Here is a 14,334-nt window from a genome sequence, read left to right as displayed (position 1 = left end):
AGGCCGGTAGGACCGGGTCATGGCATCCATCGTTGGGTGGAACTCTTTTCTGGATGGACAGTGTGTGTTCTGCCGAGAAGCTTCCAATGCATCTGACCCTTGAGGCACAGAACCCAGGGACCGGCTTGGCAGGCACAAGGTTTTAGTCCGTTAATACTTCTTTTTTCATCCCCGGCTAGGAACTCACCTGGCAGGGTTGCCTGGGCGGCATCCCTCATATTTGAAGCCATGACTAATCTGCCTTGCGTTGAGAAGTTTCTGGTTGCAACATCTCCCGGGCTGTCTGGAGCAGAGCGTGTTCTCCTGGCAACTGCTTCTGGTCGGAGCTGGAATCAATTGGAAACTCTCAGGGCTCGAAGACGGCAGATGCACACACACCCCACAGCCCGCGGCATAGCCAGACACTTCGGGGACCAGGTAATGACCTGCTGGGCCAGGGATCTACTTGCAGGGCCCGGGTCCTGGCATTCAATGAGACATGGGAAACATTTGGAGGTGCAGGAACTTCACGTGTTGGTAAGGGTCTCGTCGTCGTTGGCGCTACCTCGTGGAGCCAAAGACAGCGAGAGACTCATGTGGCCACCGAGCAGCTCTGGTGCAGTTTTCCTCAGAGAAGGTCAGAGTGAGGTTCCGAAAGCTGCAGCCTTTAGGAAGCAGACCCAGCCTGAGTGTCCTCACAGGAGGTGTGTAAGTGCACACCTGGGAAAGGTCAGTGGCAGATCCTGGGGATGTACGAGATCATCCCCTTGAACTATCCATCTAGGGCTTTGGGAAATACTGTCTGGGTGATGTCTTAAAAACCCTTTGGAATATTCAAAAAGCCTTTTATTGTCCCATTCCAATGGCCTTACACGTGATTATTCCTTCTCACGAGCAGGGTCATCTGCGGGGGAGTGTGGGGCCAAGTGATTGGCTGGCATCGCCGTACTAAGCGACATTCCTGCTTATGGGAATTATGAGCATCTTCCAATAGTTCGTGGGGACATGTCATTCTCCTTTCCTGCTGCTTTTTAATGAATAGTCTCACTAGGTGAGGAGTGAAAAGGTGGTTCCTACTGATGCGGTTATAAGACTACGGCGCACCCCCTGCCCTCACAATTGCAGGCCTGCGAGGACACCAGGGCCGTGAGCGTGGGTCGGCCTCGGGGACTCAGGTTCCACAGGCATTGAGGGCAAAAGTGGCCATCCTCTTGGTCTACCTGCCAAAGCCACGTGTTTATTTTCTCGCTCATACAATAGACTTATCTATTATTTTCTGGTTTCAGAAACAAGGAAGTTGTTATAAGACTTTCATGTTTGGGAAAAGATAGCTGCTCAAATATAGAGTCACTGGAGCCCACGTAACGCTTCAGACCAGAATTCTGATACTGCACGGAACTAAGTGTGGGGCTGGGACTGTGGTGCCCAAGGAGTCGCTTTAGCTCAACTAGCTCGAACCATCTTCGCCGACCTCTTCCGTGTCTCTTTGACTCCGTAAAATAATCCAGATCTCCTTACGACTTCTCCTTTGTTGTCTGTCTTACTTTTTTTTTTTTTTTTAATTTTGAAGCAACAGCCTTCCAGAGTTCAAGGGCCTGGTCCTTAACGTCTTAGAAGAGCCGTGAAAATACGATGCCCTCTAGTGTTGGCTGCTTTTCCTTTTCTCCCTTGACCATTGCATTCCCCTTGCAGCCTGCAAATCTTTTTTGTGGGGGTTCCCCTGGGCTTGGCACCCACTCTTGGCCTCTCAGCTCCCCCACCCCCACCCCCTGCAGGTCCTGTCAAAGCTGCTAGAGTCCTTCTGCCCTTGACGCAAAGAATCCCAGATTTGCGGGCCTGGGCGTCGGGTGGTGTAATGATTTCCTCCCATTCACTTGTTGATGACAGTGTCCTCACTCTTCCCGATTCCTTCTTTCACCCTGTGGGTGGAGGAATTCAGAAAACAGAGAACTGCGTTAGATCCAGATTCTGACTCGCCTGGCTACCCAGGGTGTCTCATCTTGTGAGTCACACCTCTTCAGGAAGAGATAAGAATGTCAGAGCTTCATGAAGGATGCAGAGGGAAGGACGACGAGACAATTTAAATTTTCGTGAACACCCCAACTGGTTTGGGAGGGATTATGTCAGATAGACAGGGGAAACATGGCGAACACCAGAATGTCTTCCTTGACGGACAAGTCTTCTGGGGAACACAGGCATTGGCATCACTGCCCAGACTCCTGTAGTAAACTAGAAGGGGGGCGGGGGGTAAGGGGCTGTGGATACGGTTACTACAAACTAGAAATACTAAACCTTGTGAACTTTGCCCCAGAAGAAGACTTCTAGGGAAGCAGGACAGCGAGGTTCTTGTCTCATGGAGTCGAAGGATGAATCTCTGTGACAACGGAGAGCAAGCAAAGTGGTTGGGTTTTCTTAAGCAAGGACACAGAGAGAGCCCTCAGGAGGCAGTGGAGTCCCAACAGGGTGGCCCACGTGGGTCCCCACCCACAGTCTTTGACTGAGAACTGACCAGGGAGCCTGTGGCCTTATCAGTCTTGTGATGTGTTGGTTTGAGCGAGGACTGGCGAGAACGTCTTTAATGGCTTCCTTCTTCTTTGGGGCCTGGTCACAATGTGAGTGCCATAAAGGGGTACCCCCCGGCCCCCCACTGATGCCCAGGGCAGGGTGATCTGGTTTTGTTATACCTCAGTATTTCTGTGAGCCTGGCCATGTAGCCCCCTACCTGTCTCTCCCTACCCCGCCCTGCCTGCCCCTCACTCAGTGAGACCCTTTGGATCTATATCGGTGGGTCATACACTTGGGAGATGATTGCCAACATATATCTTGGGGGATAGAGATAAGGGAAGTTTCCAAAGGTTTGTTTGTTTATTTATTTATTTATTTATTTATTTATTTATTTATTTATTTATTCATGAGAGACGCAGAGAGAGGCAGAGACACAGGCAGAGGGAGAAGCAGGCTCCATGCAGGGAGCCCAACACAGGACTCTATCCCAGGACCCCGGGGTCACGCCCTGGGCCAAAGGCAGCCGCTCAACCGCTGAGCCACCCGGGCGTCGCTCAACCGCTGAGCCACCCGGGCGTCCCTCCAAAGGTATTTTTATATATTAAAGTAGACCTACAGGCTCCTGGGGGTCTGGCTGAGATTGCCTCCTGCGCTTAGTAAAGTATCAACATCCAGGCAGTTGAGTCCCTAGAGGAAGGTCCCTCTGCCTGTTTCAAGCACTTGTCAGTGGGCTCTAAGTGGTGAGGAAGTTTAATAACTTCCCTTCTGCCTTTGTTTCCACATCATTAGGGCATTTACTCAGAGGTCATCGGGTTTAAATTTATACCTAATTATTTTTAAATGTCTTAAGTATATTCTTATTATAAGAGTAATTCAACCTAATAAAGTTATTGAAGAAAATGTATAACCAATAAAAGCAAAAAGAGAAGTTTTTATCCCTAGAATCCAAATATAATCATTATCATTTTGGAGTAAACCTCCCAGTCTTTTGGAAGATCATACTTTTTTAGTTTATTTCCTTGAGGTATTTTAAATATATATATTTTTAAATGTGTCTGTAAGTTGCTTAAAAATAGTTTCTGCCTCTATCCCCCCAGACAAATTGTGCAAAACTCCATAACTCTGCACACATTTTTAGGCTGACATACAAAATTTTTATAATTTTGAATAGTTGTAAGGATGCACCTTAAGACATATTGTAAATATTGATAGCTTAAATTAAAATTATTACACAATTTTAAAAAATGTCCAATAGAATAGTGATTTGATTTGAAACCTAAGATCATCCACTGGAAAAAAATCTCTTATGGAATGGATTAAAAAATTATATTGTTTGTTTATTCCTTGAATTCATATTCCCATTGCACTTATTTTTCTACAGGTGTTTTATGTATTTCCATAAATATATGTATCCTAATGTATTTGTATGCTTGAAGAGTCTTTTATTGATCAATTGACCCTTCTTCTCTGCAACTAAAACAGTAGATGTGCATTGAAATTTAAGTCATTTTCAAGTTATAATCATAAAGTTGCATTTTCTTTTAATTTTTTAGGGACTTGCCATTGTAATTTTTATTAGTATATAATTGGTCAAAGGATCATAAATATATTAAAGGTTTAATGAATGATTATGAGGCATTAAAACCAAATTTTTTAGCAGTGAATCTCTTAATGAAAAGAATGGAACTTCTCTTTGTAATTCATACACCCAATTGTTATTATTTATTGACAGATAAAACAAAATTAAGCTTCAGTTGTTTTCCATTTATTAAACAGATGTAAGTGCTGAAAAACCATGCTTATTTCATGCTGTTCAGAATTATTTCTGAAGTTCAGTGCTACAAATTACATAGCAATGCATCCACAAAACTTATTTTTAGTGCTCTACCTCCAAACAACTGAAGGAGATTCTTTTCCAATCTTTTGAAAGCAAAGAATTAAAACCCAACACATTTGCAGAGGTGACTCACTCTTGGGAAAGGACTGCTACCCCAATCCCAATCCCAATGTTGTGGGGTGTTCCTCTGTGCTATTCACCATGCTAAGATTCAGGAGATGGGAGAGGTCAACCTTCCCTTTGAAGAGTTGAAAAAGGAGAACCAGCTTGAAGTCATAAATTCTTAAGTTGTATTAGTTTTAGGAAAGAATATATATAAGAGACAAATATCTATAATCTGATTTTTTAAAAGCGATTTATATGCCTGTGTATTTCTTGGAGAGTTGTTGCATACCCTGGAGTAAATACCATTGGTATCACAATTCTTCCTCCTGACATTTTTTCCCCACTTGATGTAATACCCTAAGAGTGTTTTCATGAACATTTTAATGGCTTTCTCTACGATATTTAATTAATCATCTGATATATTTAATTAACATACATTGTATTAAACACCGCTTTACAACTGAACCTCTGTTTTTAAGTTTTATTTATTTCAAATAACAAGCATGAAAGCAACTTTGTACAGAGAGATCCCCCACTCCCCTCCCATGTTCCAAGTGAAAAACATACTCCCTTGGTATCCATTTATTAAGTGGAACCTCTGAGACTTAAGATATGAATGGTCGTAAGAAGTCCTGGTAAATGTAGCAATGCTATTTACCAACTGAATTGCACTAATTTATGCCAGAACTAGTAATCATTGAGAACACCTGCTTTGCAACATAGTTTCCAGTTTCTTTTTAATCATGTTGTAATTATATACAATAAAAATGCACAAATCTTAAGGGTGCAATTCGGTGAGTCTCAACAATCAATCCCGGTCAAGGCCGAGAGTACTGCTATCACCCAGAAGCTCTTGTACTTTTCCAGTCAATGCCACCACAATACATTTATTTTATCTGTTCTTTTCCCCCCCTAAGATTTTGTTTTTACGTCATCTCTACACCCAACGTGGGGCTTGAACTCACAACCCTGAGATCAAGAGTTGCATGCTCTGCCAACTGAGCCAGCCAGGAGCTGCTCATTTTACCTGTCCTTGATCTTCATAGAAAAAGAACTACCAAGTAAGTATTCTTTTGTGTTTGGCTTCTTTCACTCAGCAAAACGTTTGCAAGATTGATCTATGCCGTGCGTGTCAATGGGTTCCATTGTATATGACACAACTGTGTATCCCTTCTATTATTGATGGACTTCAGGGTTATTTTCAATAATGTACTATCATGAATAGAGCTTCAAGGAACAAGTTTGCAAACAAGTCTTTATATAGACTTGTATTTTCTTTTATTTTGAGCAAACTAGCTAAAAAATGGGTTTTTAAAAAATTGCCAGTTTCTCACAGTTGTAATATTATAAACTCCCATCAGCAAAGTATGAGAAAGCCAGTTGTTCCTCCTTCTCTCCAATATTTACTATTATTGGCTTGTTTGTTTATTTACAAAGTTTTATTTATTTGAAGAGGGAGAAGGGCAGAAGGAGAGGGAGAGAGAGAATCTCAAGCAGACTCCACACCTAGGGTAGAGCCCAGTGTGGAGCCTGATCCCAGGACCCTGAGATCATGACCTGAGCCAAAACCAAGAGCTGGATGCTTAACCGACTGAACCACTCAGGCGCCCCACTGGTCTAACATCAGCCAATCTAGCGGGTGTGAAGTAGTCGCTTGCACTTTTCTAATGACTAACACTATTGGACATCTTTCCGTGTGTTTATCAGTCCTTCATATATCCTTTTGTGAAGTGACTGTCCAAGTATTTTGCTAATTTTAAATTTAATTCTATTTCTTATTACTACTTATATCTTGAAAAATCCTAGACATAAGTGCTTTACCAGATATTGATGAAAGTGTTTTCCTATTGTCTGTGATTTGCCTTCTTATTTTCTTAATGGTGTTGTTGATGGCCAGAAGCTCATTTTAATAAAGCCTTGTTCATAATGTTTTTCCTTTTATAGCTAGTGGTCTATTTCAAATTCATAAAGATATTTTCTTCTGTCTTCTAAGGGCTTTATAGTTTAATTTTTACTTTTAGATTTGTAATGCATCTCAAGTATATTTTTATGCCTGGTTAGAGAAATGTAGCAAAGTTGGGTATTTTTTCCCCAAAATTGATATTCAGTTATTCTGGTAAAATAATTATTGAAAAGATTTTTCTTTTCTCATTGAACTGCACTAGAGCATATGTCAAAATTTGTTAGATCACATGTAATTTAGTCTGTTCCTGTACTCTAATCTTTTAATGGATCTTTCTCAATCCTTTTGCCAGTACCACATTGCCTTGATTACAGTGGTTACATAGCAAATTCTTGAAATCTTACAATATAGGTCCTCCAATTTCGTTATTCTTTCTAAAACTAGCTTGAGCTATCATATGGTCTTTATATTTCTATATAAATTTTAAAAGCATCTTGTCAGGGATGCCTGGCGGGGCTCAGTTGTTGAGTGCCTGCATTCGGTTCAGGGCATGATCCCAGGGTCCTGGGATTGAGTTCCCATTGGGCTCCCCACAGGAAGCCCTATTCTCCCTCTGCCTGGGTCTCTGCCTCTCTCTGTGTCTCTCAGGAATAAATTTAAAAAAACTTTCTTTATTTTTAAGAAAGCAGATTGTCATTTTTTATTAAGAAGTCTGCAGGAATTGTCCCTGGAACTTAATCCATATATAGTTCAATTTGGGAACTACTGCTTAGCAATATGGAGTCTTTTATATATAAAGTAGGTGACTTCTCTCCATTTATTTAGGTTTCTCAAAGCTTTGCAATTTTTAGTGTGAAGATCTTGCCTTTTTTTCAAATTGTTACTTATTAGTTTTGTTTTTATGCCATTTAATTCATATTTTAAAATTTTTATTTTCTAAGCATATTTTTGTTAGCATATTTTTTATATTGACCTTGTGTGCTGATACTTTTCTGCATTTACTCATTAGATCTAATTTTTGTTCACATTAGTTAGCATTTTCTAAATACATTATTATGTCATCTGCAGACGTAGTTCCACTTCTACTTTCCCATCTTTATGCTTTTCTGTTTTGTTTTTCATTTTCATTTTTTACTCTATTTTATTTAATATCACCTGCTGCATCATGCTGAAGAGAAGTGATACGAGCAGATATCCTGTCTTTTGTCCCATTCTTAAAGTGAAAGTATTGAGTATTTTACTGTTGATTATAATAATCACAGCTGGAAATTTTTCCCTTTTTTTAAGATTTTTATTTATTTATTCATGAGAGACACAGAGAGAGAGGCAGAGACACAGGCAGAGGCAGAAGCAGGCTCCATGCAGGGAGCCCGATGTGGGACTCGAACCCAAGAATCCGGGATCACGCCCTGAGCCAAAGGCAGGCGCTCAACTGCTGAGCCACTCAGGCGTCCCTGGAGAATTTTTCATAAGAGTCTTTCAACTAATTGAGAAATTTCTATTTCTACTTTTGGTTAGGAAGAGGAGTTGAGTTTTGTCAAATATATTTTCCAGTTTTGAAACTGATCTTTTATTTTCTAATTTGATTAATTTCCATATTCTTCTAATAATCTTGGCTACTGAGGAGCCATCCAGAAGGTTAAGAACAATTTATCAGGAAGGAAAGTACTCCAGCTGAGCCTCTTTCAGTTAAAATAATTTTCTTTTGTCACTTTTTAACTAGATGGGAAATATACATTTCAGTAATATTTTCAACTAAAAGAGTTAAAACCAGCAATAACAACAATTTAAAAAGCAAGTGATTTGCATTTACCTCTTTACCAATCTCATGTTATTTAGCAAATCCATATCGTGGACCTACCAGGTGCCAAGTATTAATGGCCTGAATTCCTGTAAATAGTGAACAGATAAAGTACTTGCTGTAAATACATCATAGCTTGCTCAGAATAATCCTTGATTATGCCAGACAGTGTATTTTTATTATTCCAGACCCCACACTGTGAGTAATTTGAGCTAAAGTTTGTTTTCCTCTTCTCATTAACCACAGCACCTGTTCAGCCTAATTACAGCCTTGGCAGGGATCTAAATCTGATTTACCTGTGCAGTTTCCACTTCTGTTTATTTGCCTCAGAAAAGTCCTCTTTAAAAGCCCTTTATTTTTTTAAGATTTATTTATTTGTTTGTTTGTTTGTTTGTTTAATCTTAGAGAGAGGAGAGAGAGAGAGAAAGAGAATCCTCAAGTAAACTTCCTGCTAAGCCCGATGCAGGGCTCCATTCACAGCCCTGAGATCATGACCTGAGCCAGAATGAAGAGTAAGACACTTACCAACTGAGCTACCCAGGTGCCCCTAAGAGCCCTTTAAAACCTAACTGCTGGTGTGATTCTTCCTGCTACAGTGGGAAGGAGGGTGGAAGAGAGGACGAGAATGATGTAGGGAGAAGGAAAAAGGAGGATGAAAAGAGAGGGAAGGCAGGAGGGAAGGAGGAAGAGACAGAGAGGGAAAAAGCAGACCCTTTGGAGTGGTGCACATCAATGATCAATAATTTCTCCTTCTCTTGAACAAAGAATTTCATCCCATTTTTTACCACAGGGCCAGGATGAGGAAGTCACAAGGTGACCAACTTCTTTTGAAGTCAATTTTTCGCTTGTATCTTTTTATATTAAATGACTGAAAATTCTATGAAATGTGGTCTTGCCAATAGTCGTGAAATGAACTGATCCAAGGAATGCTCCAGCACAGGGTAGTGATGGACTGTAGGACCCACTAATAAAATTGTTTTCTGGATTAAATAAGTTAATTCATATAAACTGCTTTGAAAAGTTCCTGGTCCAAAGTTATTTTCAAAAATTATTATTACACAGGAAGCATACTAAAAATGAGAGTGGGACACCTGGGGGGCTCAGAATGACCAACTCTTGATTTTGGCTTGGGTCAAGATCTCAGGGTTTTATGATTTCTCTATAAAGATTATATCTGAAAGAGAAATCAGTTTGAATGATATAAGAGCACATGCAGATGGCATGAGCTTGGCTCTGTGACCCGTCAGTTGAGTTAGAATCTAACAATATTATCAGGCATCTAATATATGCCAAATATCATCAGTTCTCTTTCAAAAACAAAGCCTGGAAATCTGCCCTTAAAATGAGGACTGAGAGGTGAAACACAAAGCAGAGTGCCAAGATATTTTCTTGTTGAACAGTTAAGTGAAATGTCAGCCAAGAAGCAAAACAAAAGAGCAAATTGAGCTGATGCTCTGGAGGAGTGTTGGGTTATTTCTACAGGCGTTGTAATTCAGATTTCCTTTGAAAAGGCTGACAATTCAAGCTTTTCCCAATTACTACTGAACTATGTACTATTCATCTTTGGAATGTTTATGAAGGAAGGCTACGACAGGCAGCTTGCTGTGTAATTTAAGAGACAACAGAAATTAAGCCATTGGGAAATGATGTCATCTTCAAATTTGTTAGAAGAAGATTTCAGAGCAAAGGGCAGTCAGAGAATGACTCAAAAGAGTTGAACCAGGCAAGAGGGAGAGTCCGGAGAGATGAAAGTAGGGACATTGCAGGCGTGGGGAACAAGGACACAGAGAAATAGGGACTAAATCTGTCTAGTGACGTGTGTCTCCAAGTGTGAATTTGGAGCCACCTGCACGGAGAACCACCTGGGGGCACTAATTGAAAATGCAGTTCTTAAAAAAATAAGTAAAGAAAAATGCAGCTCTTGAGTCTCTGCTTTACCTTAAAATCAGACTCTCTGGGAGACAGGGTTGAAGACCCAGTATTTGAGATTCTGAGGTTTGAGAAAGCGAGTGGAGGGCACCAACAGGGCCCGGATATTGGCCACTGTGGTTGCTGCTTCTTTTTGTTCTCAACACTTCATTGAGGTATGGCTTGTATATTGTAATGGGATTCCGTGTTGTAAAAGTGCAAGGCACGAGCCCTGACGAATAAAACCATGTAACTGTCATAAGACCAGTCTTTTTTTTTTAAGGTTTATTTATTTATTTGAGAGAGAAAGAGAAAGGGGGGGGCTCATGCATAAGCATAGGGGACGGGGAGAGAAGGAGTGAGAATTAGACTCCGCACTGAGCAGGGCTCGACCCCAGGACCCTAAGATCATGACCTGAGCAAAAGGCAGATGCTTCACCGCCTGAGCCACCCAGGCGCCCGCCAGAAGATCGGTGTTGATATTAAATATTCGTCACCCAGGTGCCCGGATTCCAGGCACAGGAGTTTCAGTTGCTCAAAGTCCTTGCCAACCATCGGCCTTTTAAATCCCAGCTGTTAGAGGAGGGGCAAGACGGCGGAAGAGTGGGGTCCCCAAGTCACCTGTCCCCACCAAATTACCTAGATAACCTTCAAATCATCCTGAAAATCTACGAATTCAGCCTGAGATTTAAAGAGAGACCAGCTGGAATGCTACAGTAAGAAGAGTACGCGCTTCTATCAAGGTAGAAAGATGGGGAAAAAGAAATAAAGAAACAAAAGGCCTCCAAGGGGGAGGGGCCCTGTGAGGAGCCGGGCTGAGGCCGGGGCGAGGGTCCCCAGGACAGGAGAGCCCCGTCCCGGAGGAGCAGGAGCTGCACTAACCTTCCCGGGAGGAAAGGGGCTCACAGGGAGTTAGAGCAGGACCCAGGAGGGCGGGGATGCCCTCGGGCTCCCTGGGACACTAACAGACACTTGCGCCCCGGGAGAGTGCGCCGAGCTCCCTAAGGGCTGCAGCGCGCACGGCGGGACCCGGAGCAGCTCGGAGGGGCTCGGGCGGCGGCTCCGCGGAGGGGGCTGCGGGGCGGGAGCGCGAATCCCACAGCGCAGGCCCCGGAGCACAGGGCGCCGGGACACAGCCCAGGATCCGGCCTCCCCCGGGACAGGCAGAGGCCGGGAGGGCCCAGGACAGCAAGGACGCTCCTGCCCTGAAGAGCAGATCAGCGGCCCCGCCCAGGAGCCTCCAGGCCCTGCAGACCCAGAGCTCCCGAGTTACTGCGGGGGCTGACTCCAGGGCTCCAGAGCTGGCCCCGCCACTGTGGGTGTTCCTCCTGGGGCCTCACGGGGTAAACAACCCCCACTGAGCCCTGCAGCAGGCAGGGGCAGAGCAGCTCCCCCAAGTGCTAACACCTGAAAATCAGCACAGCAGGCCCCTCCCCCAGAAGACCAGCTGGACGGACCAGTTCCAGGGGAAGTCAAGGGACTTAAAGTCTACAGAATCAGAAGATACTCGCCCGTGTTTTTTTTTTTCTTTTCTTTTCTTTTTCTTTTTCTTTTCTTTTCTTTTCTTTTCTTTTCTTTCTTTTTTTTTTTTTTTTTGGTTTTTGATTACTGTTTGCTTCTGCCACCCTTTTTTCCCTTTCATTCGTTTTCTTTCTCTTTTTCTTCTCTTTTTTCTTTTTTCTTCCTTTTTTCTTTTTCTCTTTTCTTTCCTTCTTTCTCTTTTTCTCCTTTTCCCAATACAACTTGTTTTTGGCCATTCTGCACTGAGCAAAATGACTAGAAGGAAAACCTCACCTCAAAAGAAAGAATCAGAAACAGTCCTCTCTCCCACAGAGTTACAAAATCTGGATTACAATTCAATGTCAGAAAGCCAATTCAGAATTCACTATTATACAGCTACTGGTGGCTCTAGAAAAAAGCATAAAGGACTCAAGAGACTTCATGACTGCAGAATTTAGATCCAATCAGGCAGAAATTAAAAATCAATTGAATGAGATGCAATCCAAACTAGAAGTCCTAACGACGAGGGTTAATGAGGTGGAAGAACGAGTGAGTGACATAGAAGACAAGTTGATGGCAAAGAGGGAAACAGGAAAAAAGAGACAGACAATTAAAAGACCATGACGTTAGATTAAGGGAAATAAACGACAGCCTGAGGAAGAAAAACCTACATTTAATTGGGGTTCCCAAGGGCGCCGAAAGGGACAGAGGGCCAGAATATGTATTTGAACAAATCCTAGCTGAAAACTTTCCTAATCTGGGAAGGGAAACAGGCATTCAGATCCAGGAAATAGAGAGATCCCCCCCTAAAATCAATAAAAACCGTTCAACACCTCGGCATCTAATAGTTAAGCTTGCAAATTCCAAAGATAAAGAGAAGATCCTTAAAGCAGCAAGAGACAAGAAGTCACTGACTTTTATTGGGAGGAGTATTAGGGTAACAGCAGACGTCTCTCTCCACAGAGACCTGGCAGGCCAGAAAGGGATGGCAGGATATATTCAGGGTCCTAAATGAGAAGAACATGCAACCAAGAATACTTTATCTAGCAAGGCTCTCATTCAAAATGGAAGGAGAGATAAAGAGCTTCCAAGACAGGCAGGAACTGAAAGAATATGTGACCTCCAAACCAGCTCTGCAAGAAATTTTAAGGGGGACTCTTAAAATTCCCCTTTAAGAAGAAGTTCAGTGGAACAATCCACAAAAACAAGGACTAAATAGATATCATGATGACATGATATCCCAGAGAATAACTCATATCTGTCAATAGTAACTCTGAACATGAACGGGCTTAATGACGGAGAATAACCGTCATTAATGAACAGGCTTGATATCCCGGAGAATAACTCATATCTGTCTTAATGAACGGGCTTGATATCCCGGAGAATAACTCATATCTGTCAATAGTAACTCTGAACGTGAATGGGCTTAATGACCCCATCCAAAGGCGCAGGGTTTCAGACTGGATAAAAAAAGCAGGACCCATCTATTTGCTGTCTAAAAGAGACTCATTTTAGACAGAAGGACACCTACAACCTGAAAATAAAAGGTTGGAGAACCATTTACCACTCAAATGGTCCTCAAAAGAAAGCAGGGGCAGCCATGCTTATATCAGATAAACTAAAATTTACCCCGAAGACTGTAGTGAGAGACGAAGAGGGACACTATATCATACTTAAAGGATCTATCCAACAAGAGGACTTAACAATCCTCAATATATATGCCCCGAATGTGGGAGCTGCCAAATACTTAAACCAATTATTAACCAAAGTGAAGAAATACTGAGATAACAATACACTTATACTTGGTGACTTCAATCTAGCTCTTTCTACCCTCGATAGGTCTTCTAAGCACAACATCTCCAAAGAAACGAGAGCTTTAAATGATACACTGGACCAGATGGATTTCACAGATATCTACAGAACTTTACATCCAAACTCAACTGAGTACACATTCTTCTCAAGTGCACATGGAACTTTCTCCAGAATAGACCACATACTGGGTCACAAATCGGGTCTGAACTGATACCAAAAGATTGGGATCGTCCCCTGCATATTCTCAGACCATAACGCCTTGAAATTAGAACTAAATCACAACAAGAAGTTTGGAAGGACCTCAAACACGTGGAGGTTAAGGACCATCCTGCTAAAAGATGAAAGGGTCAACCAGGAAATTAAGGAAGAATTAAAAAGATTCATGGAAACTAATGAGAATGAAGATACAACCGTTCAAAATCTTTGGGATGCAGCAAAAGCAGTCCTGAGGGGGAAAATACATTGCAATACAAGCATCCATTCAAAAACTGGAAAGAACTCAAATACAAAAGCTAACCTTACACATAAAGGAGCTAGAGAAGAAGCAGTAAATGGACCTGACACCCAGCAGAAGAGAGTTAATTAAAATTCGAGCAGAACTCAATGAAATCGAGACCAGAAGAACTGTGGAACAGATCAACAGAACCAGGAGTTTGTTCTTTGAAAGAATTAATAAGATAGATAAACCATTAGCCAACCTTATTAAAAAGAAGAGAGAGAAGACTCAAATTAATAAAACCATGAATGACAAAGGAGAGATCACTACCAACACCAAGGAAATACAAACAATTTGAAAAACATATTATGAACAGCTCTACGCCAATAAATTAGGCAATCTAGAAGAAATGGACACATTCCTGGAAAGCCACGAACTACCAAAACTGGAACAGAAAGAAATAGAAAACCTGAACAGGCCAATAACCAGGGAGGAAATTGAAGCAGTCATCAAAAACCTCCCAAGACACAAGAGTCCAGGGCCAGATG

At 42.0% G+C, this 14,334-nt stretch overlaps 1 protein-coding gene across 2 annotated transcripts in view; it reads left to right on the top strand.

Moving 5' to 3' along the window:
- Positions 1 to 287: 287 nt before the first annotated feature.
- The window catches only part of LIPK (lipase family member K), a 47,883-nt gene continuing 33,836 nt past the window's right edge, over positions 288 to 14,334 (top strand). Inside the window, exons 1-2 of one of the 2 annotated variants that reach the window (XM_055323217.1) lie at positions 288 to 417; positions 5,344 to 5,487. The gene's annotated coding sequence lies outside the window, so the exon portion shown is untranslated. Of the gene's footprint in view, positions 418 to 2,906; positions 3,073 to 5,343; positions 5,488 to 14,334 lie in introns of those variants that run through there. The other variant, XM_055323218.1, reaches the window with a different exon arrangement.

Source organism: Nyctereutes procyonoides, unplaced genomic scaffold (assembly GCF_905146905.1).
Source record: "Nyctereutes procyonoides isolate TBG_1078 unplaced genomic scaffold, NYPRO_anot_genome, whole genome shotgun sequence".
Lineage (NCBI taxonomy): Eukaryota > Metazoa > Chordata > Mammalia > Carnivora > Canidae > Nyctereutes > Nyctereutes procyonoides.
This window is presented reverse-complemented; position numbering and strand designations above follow the sequence as displayed.